This window comes from Lolium perenne, chromosome 3, assembly GCF_019359855.2.
Source record: "Lolium perenne isolate Kyuss_39 chromosome 3, Kyuss_2.0, whole genome shotgun sequence".
NCBI classification, from domain to species: Eukaryota; Viridiplantae; Streptophyta; class Magnoliopsida; order Poales; family Poaceae; genus Lolium; species Lolium perenne.
This window is the reverse complement of record NC_067246.2, coordinates 158,451,709-158,465,594: the sequence shown is the minus strand read 5'-3', so window position 1 is coordinate 158,465,594 and position 13,886 is coordinate 158,451,709. Positions and strand designations below refer to the sequence as shown.

The 13,886-nt window shown below is 43.8% G+C and overlaps 1 pseudogene; it reads right to left on the bottom strand.

Moving 5' to 3' along the window:
* Positions 1-7,043: 7,043 nt before the first annotated feature.
* Positions 7,044-12,857, bottom strand: LOC139838028 (protein ALP1-like; annotated as a pseudogene).
* Between the last annotated feature and the right edge of the window lie 1,029 nt (positions 12,858-13,886).

The following is a 13,886-nucleotide window of genomic DNA, read 5'->3' as shown; positions in this document are numbered from 1 at the left end:
TACCTTATGCAAAAGAAAGATGCTAAGCCAAGGCTTATTAGATGGGTACTTCTGTTGCAAGAATTTGATTTACATATTGTAGATAGGAAAGGTGCTGATAATCCTGTTGCTGATAATTTGTCTAGATTGGAAAATATTGCTTATGATCCTGTTCCTGTTAATGATAGTTTTCCAAATGAACAATTGGCTGCAATAAAGGTGAGCTCACGAGACAGTCCTTGGTATGCTGATTATGCTAACTTTATTGTCTCCAAGTACTTGCCTCCAACCTTTTCAGCTCAGCAAAGGAGGAAATTCTTTTATGACTTGAGGCATTATTTCTGGGATGACCCACACTTATATAAAGAAGGAGTGGATGGTATTCTGCGAAGATGTGTTCCCGAATATGAACAACAAGAGATATTGAGTAAATGTCATGGTAGTGCTTATGGAGGACATCACGCCGGAGAAAGAACCGCGCAAAAGGTTTTGCAATCAGGTTTTTATTGGCCAACTCTCTTCAAAGATGCAAGAAAGTTTATTTTATCTTGTGATGAATGCCAAAGGGTTGGTAATATCTCCAGACGCAATGAAATGCCTATGAATTATACTCTTGTTATTGAACCGTTCGATTGTTGGGGATTTGGCTTCATGGGACCTTTTCCCTCTTCAGAAGGTAACACTCATATACTTGTTGCTGTTGATTATGTTACTAAATGGGTGGAAGCCATACCTACAAAAAGTGCTGATGGTGAGACCTCTTTAAGAATGCTTTTAGATATTATTTTTCCTAGATTTGGAGTTCCTAGATATATTATGACTGATGGAGGTTCTCATTTTATTCATGGTGGTTTTAGAAAAACTCTTGCTAAATATGGTATTAATCATAGAATTGCTTCCGCTTATCATCCTCAAACTAGTGGGCAAGTAGAACTATCAAATAGAGAGATTAAATCTATCTTGGAAAAGACTGTTAATAAAACTAGAAAGAATTGGGCTAGTAAATTGAAGGATGCACTATGGGCTTATAGAACTGCTTATAAAAATCCCATGGGAATGTCACCTTATAAAATGGTTTATGGGAAAGCTTGTCATTTACCTTTAGAACTAGAGCACAAAGCTTATTGGGCAGTTAGAGAATTAAATAAAGATCCTAAACTTGCCGGTAATAAGAGGTTGTTGCAATTGAGTTCTCTAGATGAATGGAGAAGTGAAGCTTATGAAAATGCTAAACTCTTTAAAGAGAAAGTTAAGAAATGGCATGATAGAAGGATTATCAAAAGAGAATTTAATATTGGGGATAAAGTCCTATTGTATCGGTCTCGTCTCAGATTCTTTGTAGGGAAATTACTCTCAAAATGGGAAGGACCATATGTTGTTGAGGAGGTGTATCGTTCAGGAGCAATTAAAATTAGCTCTCTTCAAGGCAATGCCACACAAGTGGTGAATGGACAAAGACTCAAGCATTATATCTCAGGTGATTCTTATAATGTTGATGTTGATATTATTCAAGTGGAAACACTGGAGGCTTTCATCAAAGGACAAATTGACAGTCCGCCAGAACTCGACTTTGAATTGGTAACAGTACTGGTAATGAAAAGTTCGCAATTTACTTTCCGAACAATATTTTTGCTGTTTTTGGAAAATATGAAAAATTACGAGATCAACACGGAGTGGAGGAGACGCACGAGGGCGTGCCGCCATAGGCCGGCGCGGGCCCTAGCCAGGCCGCGCCGCCCTATGAGCTGGCCGCCTCGTCGCCCCTTTCCGACTCTGGTTCGACCTGGTACTTTCCTTTTGTCGTGAAATTTTTTGCTATATAATCCCCCGGACCCCTGGAGGTCCGTATATCGTTTTCTCGACGTGTTTTGTTTCGAGCTGTTTCTGCCAGGGTCTATTTTCAGTCTAGAAGCGCCATGGTCTCCAAGAACAAGGGCAAGGAGCTTTCGGATGAAGATATTCAAGATCGTGAGCGGAAAGAGGAGGACAAGAGCGTCGAGGAAGAGGATGAAGAAGAGGTGGAGGAAGACTCGCGCACACACCCGCGTGCTACCATCGCAAGCATCAAGGTGGTGGATAACCCTTTTAGTGCAAACAAGAGCGCAAGAATTCGCACCGGAGGAGGGGTTCCACGTCATTACCTAGCTCCGAAGACATCTTTATCAGGCACTCACCATCCCTTCTGCAATCTAATTTTCAATAATCAAATTGAAAGGACTCCCAGGGCAGCATTGGCTAGCAATTGGGATATAGATCGTTCTAACACTGCAGGAAGGATGAAGCCTGAGGGGGAAGAGTGGGGAAATAACTCCAAGAATTGGGACTCGCCGTCGGACATACTTCTCAACCGCGTTGAGCACAATTCGGAGATGATTCGCAACCTCACGTACAAGATTGATGAGCTTTAGGAGCTTGTTGAGAAGTTTGTCAGGAATTCATCACCACCATCGCCGAAGGAGTAATTCATCATCGGTATTGGCATCCCCTTGGTTTGTTCCAAGCTTGGGGGAGTGCCGCGGTATCACATCATCACTATCTTTTACTTTTTACTGTCAAGTAGTGTCATATCATGAGTAGGGAAGTTATCATATAAGATGGGTTGTAGTTTGGAAGTATCTCTCCTTTAGTTGGTTGTCTATGTATCCCTTGGTGTGAGTTATCGTTATGGAATATTAATGAGAAGTCTTATCATTTACATATTGCACATCTTATTTTAGTTTGAAATCTCTATTATATGATTAATCTTGTTATTAGTATCGGTATCACTTTGGGAGCATTGAATAAATCTATTTGGTTTTGGCAAACTTAGCAATGGTCAATAGCAACAACACTTTGAGGTTTAAATAGAAAAGAGAAATACATGTAGTTGTTTCATTATCTTTCTTTCTTGTTAGCTCATAGCTTATTATTCTGAAGTTAAAACTGTTTGTGCTTGCAAGGAAGATGCATGATTGTTTCTATCACATGTATATTTGTTTGTTTCCCTCGACTCCTATGCTTGCTAATTAACCTTGCTAGCCAAAGACCTGTACTGAGAGGGAATACTTCTCGTGCATCCAAACCTTAACCCAAACCTATGCCATTTGTGTCCACCATACCTACCTACTGCATGGTATTTTCTGCCATTCCAAGTAAATACTTCGTGTGCTACCTTTAAACAATTCAAAATTTACTATCTCTTATTTGTGTCAATGTTTTATAGCTCATGAGGAAGTATGTGGTGTTTTATCTTTCAATCTTGTTGGGCAACTTTCACCAATGGACTAGTGGCTTCATCCGCTTATCCAATAATTTTGCAAAAAGAGCTGGCAATGGGATTCCCAGTCCCAAATTAACTAAACTAAATAGACACTCCTCCATGGTATGTGATTGATGGATGGCACCCGAAGGATTCGGTTAGCCATGGCTTGTGTAAGCAAAGGTTGGGGGAGTGTCATCATAATAAAACTAAAATAAAAGGCACTCCTTCATGGTATGAGATTGTTGGCAGGCACCCGAGGATTCGGTTAGCCATGGTTTGTGAAAGAAAGGTTGGGAGGAGTGCCACACAAAATAAAAATAAAATGGGAGCCGCTCTTTGAAGGTTGTCTGGCAAGGGGGTTAGAGTACCCGCTACCAGTCGTTGACAACAACAAACACCTCTCAAAATGTTACTTTTATTCTCTTTATATGATTTCAAAATTGAAAAAGCTCTAGCACATGATTTAATCACTGCTTCCCTCTGCGAAGGGCCTGTCTTTAACTTTATGTTGAGTCAGTAAACCTATTTCCCTCCATCTCAAGCAAGCATTTGAGTAGTTGTGATCAAACCATTATATTGTGATTTGCTTCATCATGTTTTTTTTACTTTTCCTTGTTTAGTACAAGTTTTATCTGAATGAATATAGCTGTGCAAGTTATCAATGATCATGAGGAGACTATTACGATTGAGTATGCAAGTTGTGCCATATAAACTTTAACATGAGAGCGCTGCTCGATAGATAAATATAACCTGTTAATTGTTCTCTGACCAAGAACGAAGTTTGCCATCACCAACTATGATTTCTTATACACCTTTATTTGTGATTACCTTATACTTGTTTCAAGTTGAGTTATATGAGGAAGTTGTTTACTAGAATATCCTGTGTGAATGAATATGATGCTTCTTGTCCGTATTTTATTTATCGACTCTTCACTCCATAAACATGTGGTCCTGTTTACCGAGTTCAGTTTCGCTTGGGGACAAGCGAAGTCTAAGCTTGGGGGAGTTGATACGTCCAATTTGCATCACTATTTTATATCATAATTTGCTGTTATTCATTGATATATTTCATGTTTGGACACAATACTTATGTTATTTCATCTATTTTTGCATGTTTCATGATTATTGGAGGATCGAGCACCGGAGCCAGGATTCTGCTGGAAAAAGCACCATCAGAATGCAATATTTCGGAAGATCAACAGCTGATGGAAATTATACCAAAAATCCTATTTTTCCAGATGATGAAGGAAGCCAGAAGGGGAGCCGAGGGGACCCGAGGTGGGCCCAGACCATAGGCCGGCGCGGCCCATGGCCTGGCCGTGCCGCCCAGTGAGGAGGGGGGCCCACAGCCCCTCTCGCCTCCTTTTCTTCACGAAATCCTTCGTCCCGAAGACCTAAGCCACAGAGGGTACCTCGCGAAGAGTTACAGCCGCCTCTGCGAGGCGGAGAACACCAGAGAGAAAAGAGCTCTCCGGCGGGCTGAGATCCGCCGGGGAAATTCCCTCCGGGAGGGGGAAATCGACGCCATCGTCACCGTCATCGAGCTGGACATCATCTCCATCACCATCATCATCATCTCCACCACCATCACCGCCGTCTCCACCGCTGGACATCGTCACCGCCGTAGCAATTTGGGTTTGATCTTGATTGTTTGATAGGGGAAACTCTCCCGGTATTGATTTCTACTTGTTATTGATGCTATTGAGTGAAACCGTTGAACCAAGGTTTATGTTCAGATTGTTATTCATCATCATATCACCTCTGATCATGTTCCATATGATGTCTCGTGAGTAGTTCGTTTAGTTCTTGAGGACATGGGTGAAGTCTAAATGTTAGTAGTGAAGTATGGTTGAGTAATATTCAATGTTATGATATTTAAGTTGTGGTGTTATTCTTCTAGTGGTGTCGTGTGAACGTCGACTACACGACACTTCACCTTTATGGGCCTAGGGGAATGCATCTTGTACTCGTTTGCCAATTGCGGGGTTGCCGGAGTGACAGAAACCTAAGCCCCCGTTGGTATATCGATGCAGGAGGGATAGCAGGATCTCAGAGTTTAAGGCTGTGGTTAGATTTATCTTAATTACTTTCTTGTAGTTGCGGATGCTTGCAAGGGGTATAATCACAAGTATGTATTAGTCCTAGGAAGGGCGGTACATTAGCACAGGTTCACCCACACAACACTTATCAAAACAATGAAGATTAATTAGCCGTATGTAGCGAAAGCACTAGACTAAAATCCCGTGTGTCCTCGAGAACGTTTGGTCATTATAAGTAAACAAACCGGCTTGTCCTTTGTGCTAAAAAGGATTGGGCCACTCGCTGCAATTGTTACTCTCGCACTTTACTTACTCGTACTTTATTCAACTGTTACATCAAAACTCCCTGAATACTTGTCTGTGAGCATTTACAGTGAATCCTTCATCGAAACTGCTTGTCAACACGTTCTGCTCCTCGTTGGGTTCAACACTCTTACTTATCGAAGATACTACGATACACCCCCTATACTTGTGGGTCATCAATGTCCATGTTAACAGGAGTTGCAGGTTACCAAGGGTGCTTCCTATGTGCTCCATATGTGGAGTTGAAGATGAAACAAGCTATCATGCAACTATGCGGTGCACAAAGGCAAGGTCTCTAAGGCAGGGCTTGGAGCTTGTGTGGAAGTTACCCCCTGAAGAAGAACTTGGCGAAACTGGTCAAGATTGGGTGCTTGTTGTCTGGTCGTCATGGGGTGTCATTCCACACTGTAGGTCTGCAGCCATAAGGAAAGGAATTGGTTGTCTAAAAGGACTAGAGATTTCTCTACAATATTCCTCGGAGGACCTGATCATCGAAACTGATTGTCCTGCTGTGTTGGAAGCCTTTAGCAATGAAAACCTTAATAGGACTGATCTAGGCATTGTTGCAAAGGAATTTAGATTGAGAAGCCTCCTGATCGCCAAGTCTCTCTAGTGAAGGTTGATAGGAAATGCAATATGGTGGCTCATGCTATATGTCAGATGAGTCGTAGAGAGTTGAGTAGCGGTGTGTTACTAAGTGCGGTCCCGACCCGCGTGTCGAGATTGGCTTGGAATGATTGTAATTAAAACATTTTGATTAATTAATACAATACCACTTTCAAAAGAAAAAAACAAGTACTATGCACTAGAAAAAAATCCAGCAAGATATATGTAGAAATGAACCAATCCCAACAATATATATGCATAGAAGGACATATCCAGCAACTATTAAGGCATGACATAGCTCAGTATATAGGCATACAACGACACATTCCAACATGTAATAAGCATCAAGACATATCAGAATATGGTTTGTGTCAGGCTCGTGGTCAAGAATAATCATAAACTTCTCTTCATCCCATCATGCCGCACTCAATTGCTTCAGTTTCACTATCTTTTGATATTTCCTTCTCCATGTCCTATTGTGATTGTTGATTTGTGTGTTAGTCAAGCTAAGATGAAAATGTTCATTCAAAGCTTTGGCACACGCAACATAGTGACACTTCTTGAAGCCAGTAGATGTTCTAGTGCCCTTTGCCACAATGTCACATAGGTTAGCAAGAATATATGCTGACATGGTAGGTGTCCATGCAACTTGCTTAGTTTCTATTTCCTACAATGTTATAAATAAAATAACACATGCAAATTGTAAATTTTAGCAACAATTTGGGCATATAGATACATTTCATCAATACAATTATCTTCATATAATGTTGTTTCAGCAAATAAAATATCATTACATATGCCATTTCAGCAAACAAAATTTCATTACATATGTCATTTCAGCAAATAAATTACATATCTTGTTGCTGCATATAGTTTTATCGCTCTTCCCACATTTGATCAGCAAGTTCTTGCCTGAAAGTTGTCATGTATGCAAGTTCTTGTGCTTGGCCACTTGATGTTGAGGCATGAGTAATGTTTGGTGTCCACTCATCCTCGGGAATGATAAATTCATCTATCCCATCACTTATAACCCAATTGTGAATAATGCAACAAGCTACAACAATGTCTACTTGAGTAGGATAACAGAAAAATGGAGTGGCATCATCAACAATTTTGAATCTTCCTTTGAGTGACCCAAATGCACGCTCGATGCTCACACGTAGAGAAGAACGCCTAAGGTTGAACAACTCCTTCTCATCTTGCACTGGATTGCGTCCCCACTCATTCAAATGGTATCTCACACGCCCAAAAGGAGGTAAGAACCCGGGTTTAGCTCCATATCCGACATCAACTAGATAATACTTTCCTAAAATAGAGGGACATTTGGGTTATTTTGATGTATATCAAACTACCATTAAAAATTGATATACTTACATAACCTATTACCTTGTGGGACACGTAGACCATTCTCATGTTCTAAAGCATCAAGTGCATCATGTGTTGTCCCTCCGAACCAGCCAATAGATATGTGAACCGAAGATCAAAATCAACGGTTGCCATCACATTTTGAGTAGTATTGGTCTTTCTACCATGAAAGGAGGCCTCCAAATCCTTCGTAACTGAAGCTCGCACATGTGTGCCATCAATGGCTTCAATACAATCCTATTGGGTGAAAAAAACAAAAACCAAAGTTTATGATCTAGACATATCCATGCATACCAAAAATTGTGGACACACATTCTCATACCTTAAAGTATAGATCCCACCGATAGTTCCCTTCTATTTTTGCAGGGGTTTCCAATGGCGGCCTAATAAGCTCGTCTCGCAGCTCACCGATGGCATGGAGGACTCTTTTGAAATAATGACTAACAACTTCACCGGATCTATCAAAGTTCAAGCCAATTACCCTATTCCTAATGTTGTGTCCCACAGTTTGTAGAAACATCCTACCTGTAGCTCAATAGAAGTATGCATTGTGTCCTTCAACAAGTTGCGGTCCCTAAATAGTTGGCAAAATCGGAAAAAGGAGCTTTTCTCAAGCGAAGCATGTTTAAATAAGTTGTATCATTCTTCCATATTTTGTTGTCTAAATACTCCCTTCTCATCCTGTCAGTTTCATATATTGGACCATAAGTAATGCTTTCTCTATGTTTTTTTCCTAGATGTTGGATTGCAGGAAGAACACAGTATGTACCACTGACTGAATGGAGAAAATCCACAAGAGATTGTACTTCTGCTTGTTCAACTACCAGGTCACTGATCTGCTAGTACGCCTGTGCAAATCGAAAAATTGGAAAGTGATAAGGGCTAAGCACAAGGGTGTGCCCGATCTTCACGGATTTGGGTGGAATTCATGGGGGAGGTGGAAGAACGTGATGAACACGAAGAATGCGGAGGGGAATCGTGGGATACAAACTCACACGCACACACAAATCGGTTTGTCCTCAATGGCCCGAACCACCAACTCGATAGAAGTTGCAGGAAAAGACCTTCCGGTAGAAGTCCCGCAAAGAGATCGACTAATCGAACCCGAGAGATCTAGAAAGGTGAAAAGACCAAAGTTGATAGAAGTGCAAGCAAAAGACCAAAAGGTAGAAGTGCAAGCAAAAGACCAACGATTGATAGAAGTCACCAAAGAGATCACAAAGGTTCGACAAGGAGATCGAGTGATACAAGATCTAGGATCTATGGTATGGTTTCCCACATGGGGCAAGAGCAAAGCTCAGGTTTAATTTCACATCAAGTCTGAATCTCAGATCTGAGCCAACAAGGCTATTTATAGTTAGTGGAGCGAAGGGGTAAGTTACAGACACGTGCTGTTTGAGCTGACAGTCGCGCGGGCGGAAGTTCCGGTCACTTGGGGCGGAAGTTCCGGCTGGATTCTCTTCACAGGGCATCTGGGCGGAAGTTCGGTCCTGGGGGTTGGAAGTTCCGGTCGGGGCAGATTTACTTCCGGCCAACTTCCGGTCTAGTTTCGAAAACGACCAATTTCCTTGCAGTAACATCCAGGGGTGTTTTGGCGCATTTTCGGAACTAGGGCGGAACTTGGGCGGAAGTTCCGGTGGCCAGAAGTTCCGGTCGATCGGGGCGGAAGTTCCGGCTGGGTGCTTTTTTGATGTGGCCTAAGGGCAAGGATGTGCCCAGATCCCACGAATTTGACCAAGTGAGTGGGTGATTGAGGGGGAAGAGGATGAAGAACACAAGATCCAAATAAGAACACACACACACAACCCAACACAAACCAAATTTACTCCCTTGGTAGGTTAGACCAAGCCAATAGAACCACTTCTTAGAGAGACCCTTGGGTAGAATCTAACAAGTGGGAGATTGGTGAGGAGATCTCAACTAGAACTTGGATGAGAGAGGGGTAGCCTTGAATCATCCATGAAGAGTAGAAATCACTCAAGAGTGCCTTGATACAAAGAACATAGTTCTAGGGAGACAAAGCTCATGTAGTCTAAGCCTAATCTTGTCTAACCCTAATTTGGGGAGAGGGATGAGCTATATATAGGCCCAGATCCGTCCAGGGGTAAAAGGGGCATTACAATAAGGTAGTGGTGACAATAGATGATAAATAGACGGTTGGGATGAAGTTGACTTCGAGTGGGCCAGCAGTGCCGGCGTGTTCGGGGCGGCAGTGCCGGTGGGGCAGCGATCTTGGGAAGATGGGCCGGCAGTGCCGGGTGCGCCCACGGCGATGCCGGCCAAGTGGGGGCGACAAAGGCCGGCCTTGTCGTGGGTGGCGGTGAGCCCTTCTCCTTCTTCTCGCTTCTTCTTCCTTCTTCCTTGCACCATGATGAATGGCTCCTCTTCCCTTCCCTCGCTTCCTTGCACCATGGGTGTTCCTCCTCTCCGGTTCCTCGATGATTCTTGTACCTAATGATATGTAGCACACCGATATGAGGTAGCATTCCATTCAAGGTATTGACGAGGTCGAGTATCGAGAGGAAGGAGTTCACCTTGTCGCGTGTAGCGTGGTTTAGGGTTGAAGGTCCACTTGGGGGACTCTTTGGCCATGGTGTAGCATCGACGATAGGCGGGGTTGCACTTGATGGTCTTGGTGTAGCAACGTCGGTGACCAGGGCTACATCATCTCCCCCCCCTTGGGGAAGAGTCGTCCTCGACTCTTGTTCCTCCTCATCGAAGAGGTAGTCTATGACGGTTGTCCCTTGTAGAGTTGGGTAGTCGCGGTCGAAGAAGAACTTGGAGAAAAACCACTTGCGAAGGGAAAGCTCCAAGAGGCATTTGGCAAAAATGGGAACCAAAAGAGTGTGGGTGTATCCAACATGTGTAAGGGCAAAAATTTGTGCATGTAAGAGTTGTAAGGTGTCAAAAATGTGTGGTGTAGCATTGTCCCAAACAAGTGGAACAAACAAAAGGCAAGTATCGGCGGCAAAATTTGGGGCAAAATTGTTATGTGCAATGGCAAAGCTATGGAGACTTCTAGCTTGGGAAAGTATGGTTGGCGTGAGCCAAGTATGGGTATCCTCAAGTGTCAAAGAATCCATTTCAATTGCCAAAGATGAAATGAGAAATCCAAAGAAGAGCAACTTTATGAATGACATGTGGCACAAGATGCATAAGGTGTCTCTCACATGTATAACATGGTCCTTGAGATTCTCGAAGTGTATGATGAAAGCATCAAGACATACAACAACCATTGTGCCAACAAGATGTGTCAAGATATGTTGCATAAGAAGCAAAAGAGGTGACGAGGCATTGGTCCAAACCGGAAGCTCGACAAGACAAGCCGGAAACACACGAGGGCGAAGGCGTTTGGGAACATACCCTTTGGCGTGAATCCCATGGGTTGGATCATGTATCTCGTCCGTATTGGGGTAGCTCTCAATTGCGCGTTTCGTGAGCTCATGCTCCGTAGCGGTGGAAGTTGTCATTCGTGTACCTATACACACAAAAGAGAAAACAAAAAGCGTGTGTGCATGGTAGAGGAACACATCATCCATCATGATGTTCCATGTCTTGTGCACATCACCATTAGTGTCAATCAAGATAGTATGAAATGCATGGTGATGGTGCATATGGCAAGAAGGTGCATTCATGGCATGTGGTAACTCATGATCATCAAAAATTGAGAAGGCTATGGGGGCCATCTCATGGACAATGAAATAAGCATTCTTGCATACCAAGCATAAGAAAGAGCAATTGTTCACAATCTTGGATGCAAGGATCATGGAATGGTGTAAACATTTGGGGCAAAGCATGTGGAACATGTTATCATTGTTGTCGACAACCCTATGTAAAGAGCAAGTGTTCATCAAGGGTGGCACAACACAAGTATTATCATTATCATTGCAATCAAGCGGGGAAAACGTGAAACTCTCATAGCATGGCATGTTCATGGTATCACAAGCATTCAATTTCACAAGATCAACAATGTTATCAAGCAAAGCATCACATGGGAAAGTGAAAGTAGCATGTGAAGTAGCAAATGGATCATCGAGATCATGCATGCACTCATAAGTCATCATGTCCACTAGTGGGATCATGGCATCATCAACACCTATGTTGTTACCTTTGTAGGCCGACTCATTTGAGGTAGGTGTTGTGGAAGTAGGAGGATCCATGTGGTCGACATGTCCATCTTGGAGCAAGCATGGTGAGATATCATCATCGTCATGCACCATGTACATCGTCTCCATGAGCGGGAACTCGTCCTCCGTGGACCCTAGTGCAACATAAGAAGACACAAACGAGGGAGAGGTTAATGTGTTAGCAAATGCGATGTCCTCCATGGACCTATCATCTACCTCTCTCAACTCACTTTGTGTATCACTCATGTCCTCCAAATGGAAGCACTCAAACTCGCATATGGGGTGGAAGTCACTCAACTCACTATCACTCTCACTCAAGTGGGCTAAGTGGCTCTCATCCTCACATGGGATTGGTACCAACTCATCAATGAAGCATAGGGGAGTAGGTTCGACTTTCTCATCTCCATGCGCCTCCTTGGTTGAAGGGAAATTCCCATGCTCAACCATCTCAACTCCATGCGCCTCCGTAGGTGAAGGGAGAATCCCATGCTCACCATGCTCAACTCCATCGCCTCCCAAGTCATCCTCAAGCGGTGGCGTCGTGGTGTAGTAGAGAGCTAGGCTCGGATCCACATCAACCTTGAGTTGACCTTGGCGATCTTCATCTTGAAGTGTGTGCGCGATAGGCATCTTGGAGACTTGTGCATTGAGCTCGTCGAAGTAGAGCTTCTTGGCGCTTGGCGTTGTGCATTGCCATGCCACGTGACCCTTTGCCTTGCACACCTCACATAGGAGATTGGGACATTCCCGTGGAGGGTGGCCTTGTTGCTTGCACTTGTAGCATCGGAGTCCATAGGCATGTGACGAGGTAGGGGCCATTGTGGTGGTGGCGCAAGAGGTAGAAGTCGCCTCATGAGGAAGGTATGCGCGATGTGCACTTGCCATCCTTGGAGTGGTAGGCATCCTATCATGGTGTTTGTCGCCTTCATGTCGAGGCTCTCGTCTTCGTGCGTCATCGCCATGTCTTGAGGAGTGTCGTCGATGATCCTTAGAGGATGTTGGTCGATGGCGATCATGATGGGGACGCTCTTGATGATCCATATGGTGCCATCGTGGAGGTCCTCTATCTTCATATGTAGCTCCATTGGCCAAGTAGGGGTGCGTGGAGGCACCGGCGTTGCTCATGGTGGGGTCGAGGTGAGGCTCCGCCATGGTGTTGATGTCGTAGACGTGGCGCTGCTCCACCATGTCGTCCATGCTTGGTGAGCCATTGTCGATGTAGAGCTCGTCGAAGTCGTCCTCAAGGTGGCGCTCCACCATGTCGTCCATGCTTGAGGAGCCATTGTCGATGTAGAGCTCCCCGATGTCGGTCATGTCGCCATTGTCGATGTGGAGCTCCCCGATGTTGGTCATGTCGGTGATGCTCGCGGAGCCATAGTCGGTGTCGAGCTCCACATGTTCCTCCACATCCGCGGTGCTTGAAGAGGAATCCTCCTCGAAGTGCTCCATGTAGTCTTCTATCTCCTCTTCTTCACTATCCATGTTAGCACGACAAAAGCTATATGGTGGGTGTTAGTGGAGAGACTACCTTCGGGTCTTACCTTGAAGTGATGGAATTGGGTCAACTAACGATACCGAGAGCAAAATGATTTGTGTTGGGGTACACACACAAAAACACACGCAAAAGCTAGCAAATATGGTGGTAGGTGAGGAATGGTTGAAAGCCAAAAGTCAAAATCCGAAATCAAGTTTGTTGTTAAGAGTGGGTAAGCTCCAAAAATCAAATGTCCAAATGGTGATCACGGAAACACGAATGATGTGGAACTCACACACGAGATGAACGGGGTTAGTGCGACCAAGGAATGAGCGGAAAAGTGTAAGAAGCCCTTAAGCAAGGGTGCTCGGTGTCACACTAACACAAGAAGAGATCAAAGCTTTGGTTGCAACTTGAGAGACAACAAGATTCACACGCGGCCTCTCTTCTCTTTTCTCTCTTTTGCTTAAAAGCTTTTTACTCTTTTGTATATGTATGGTGGCACTTGCACTCTTTTGCTCTTTTTGTGTTTTGGCGGCTTTTTCTCGCCCTATGTTAGCGTTAGCCTTGCTTTTGCTATCTTGCCACACGAGTGTTTGCTTAGAAGCTTTACTCCACACGACACACACACCTCACAATCGGGGCCACGTGCAATGTCTCGCAACACTTGATAAGCAATGCTCGATAGGATAGGTCGCAAAAGGAAGAGGGGCTACAAGGTGGGGGGCAAGTTATACCTAGATGAATATGTT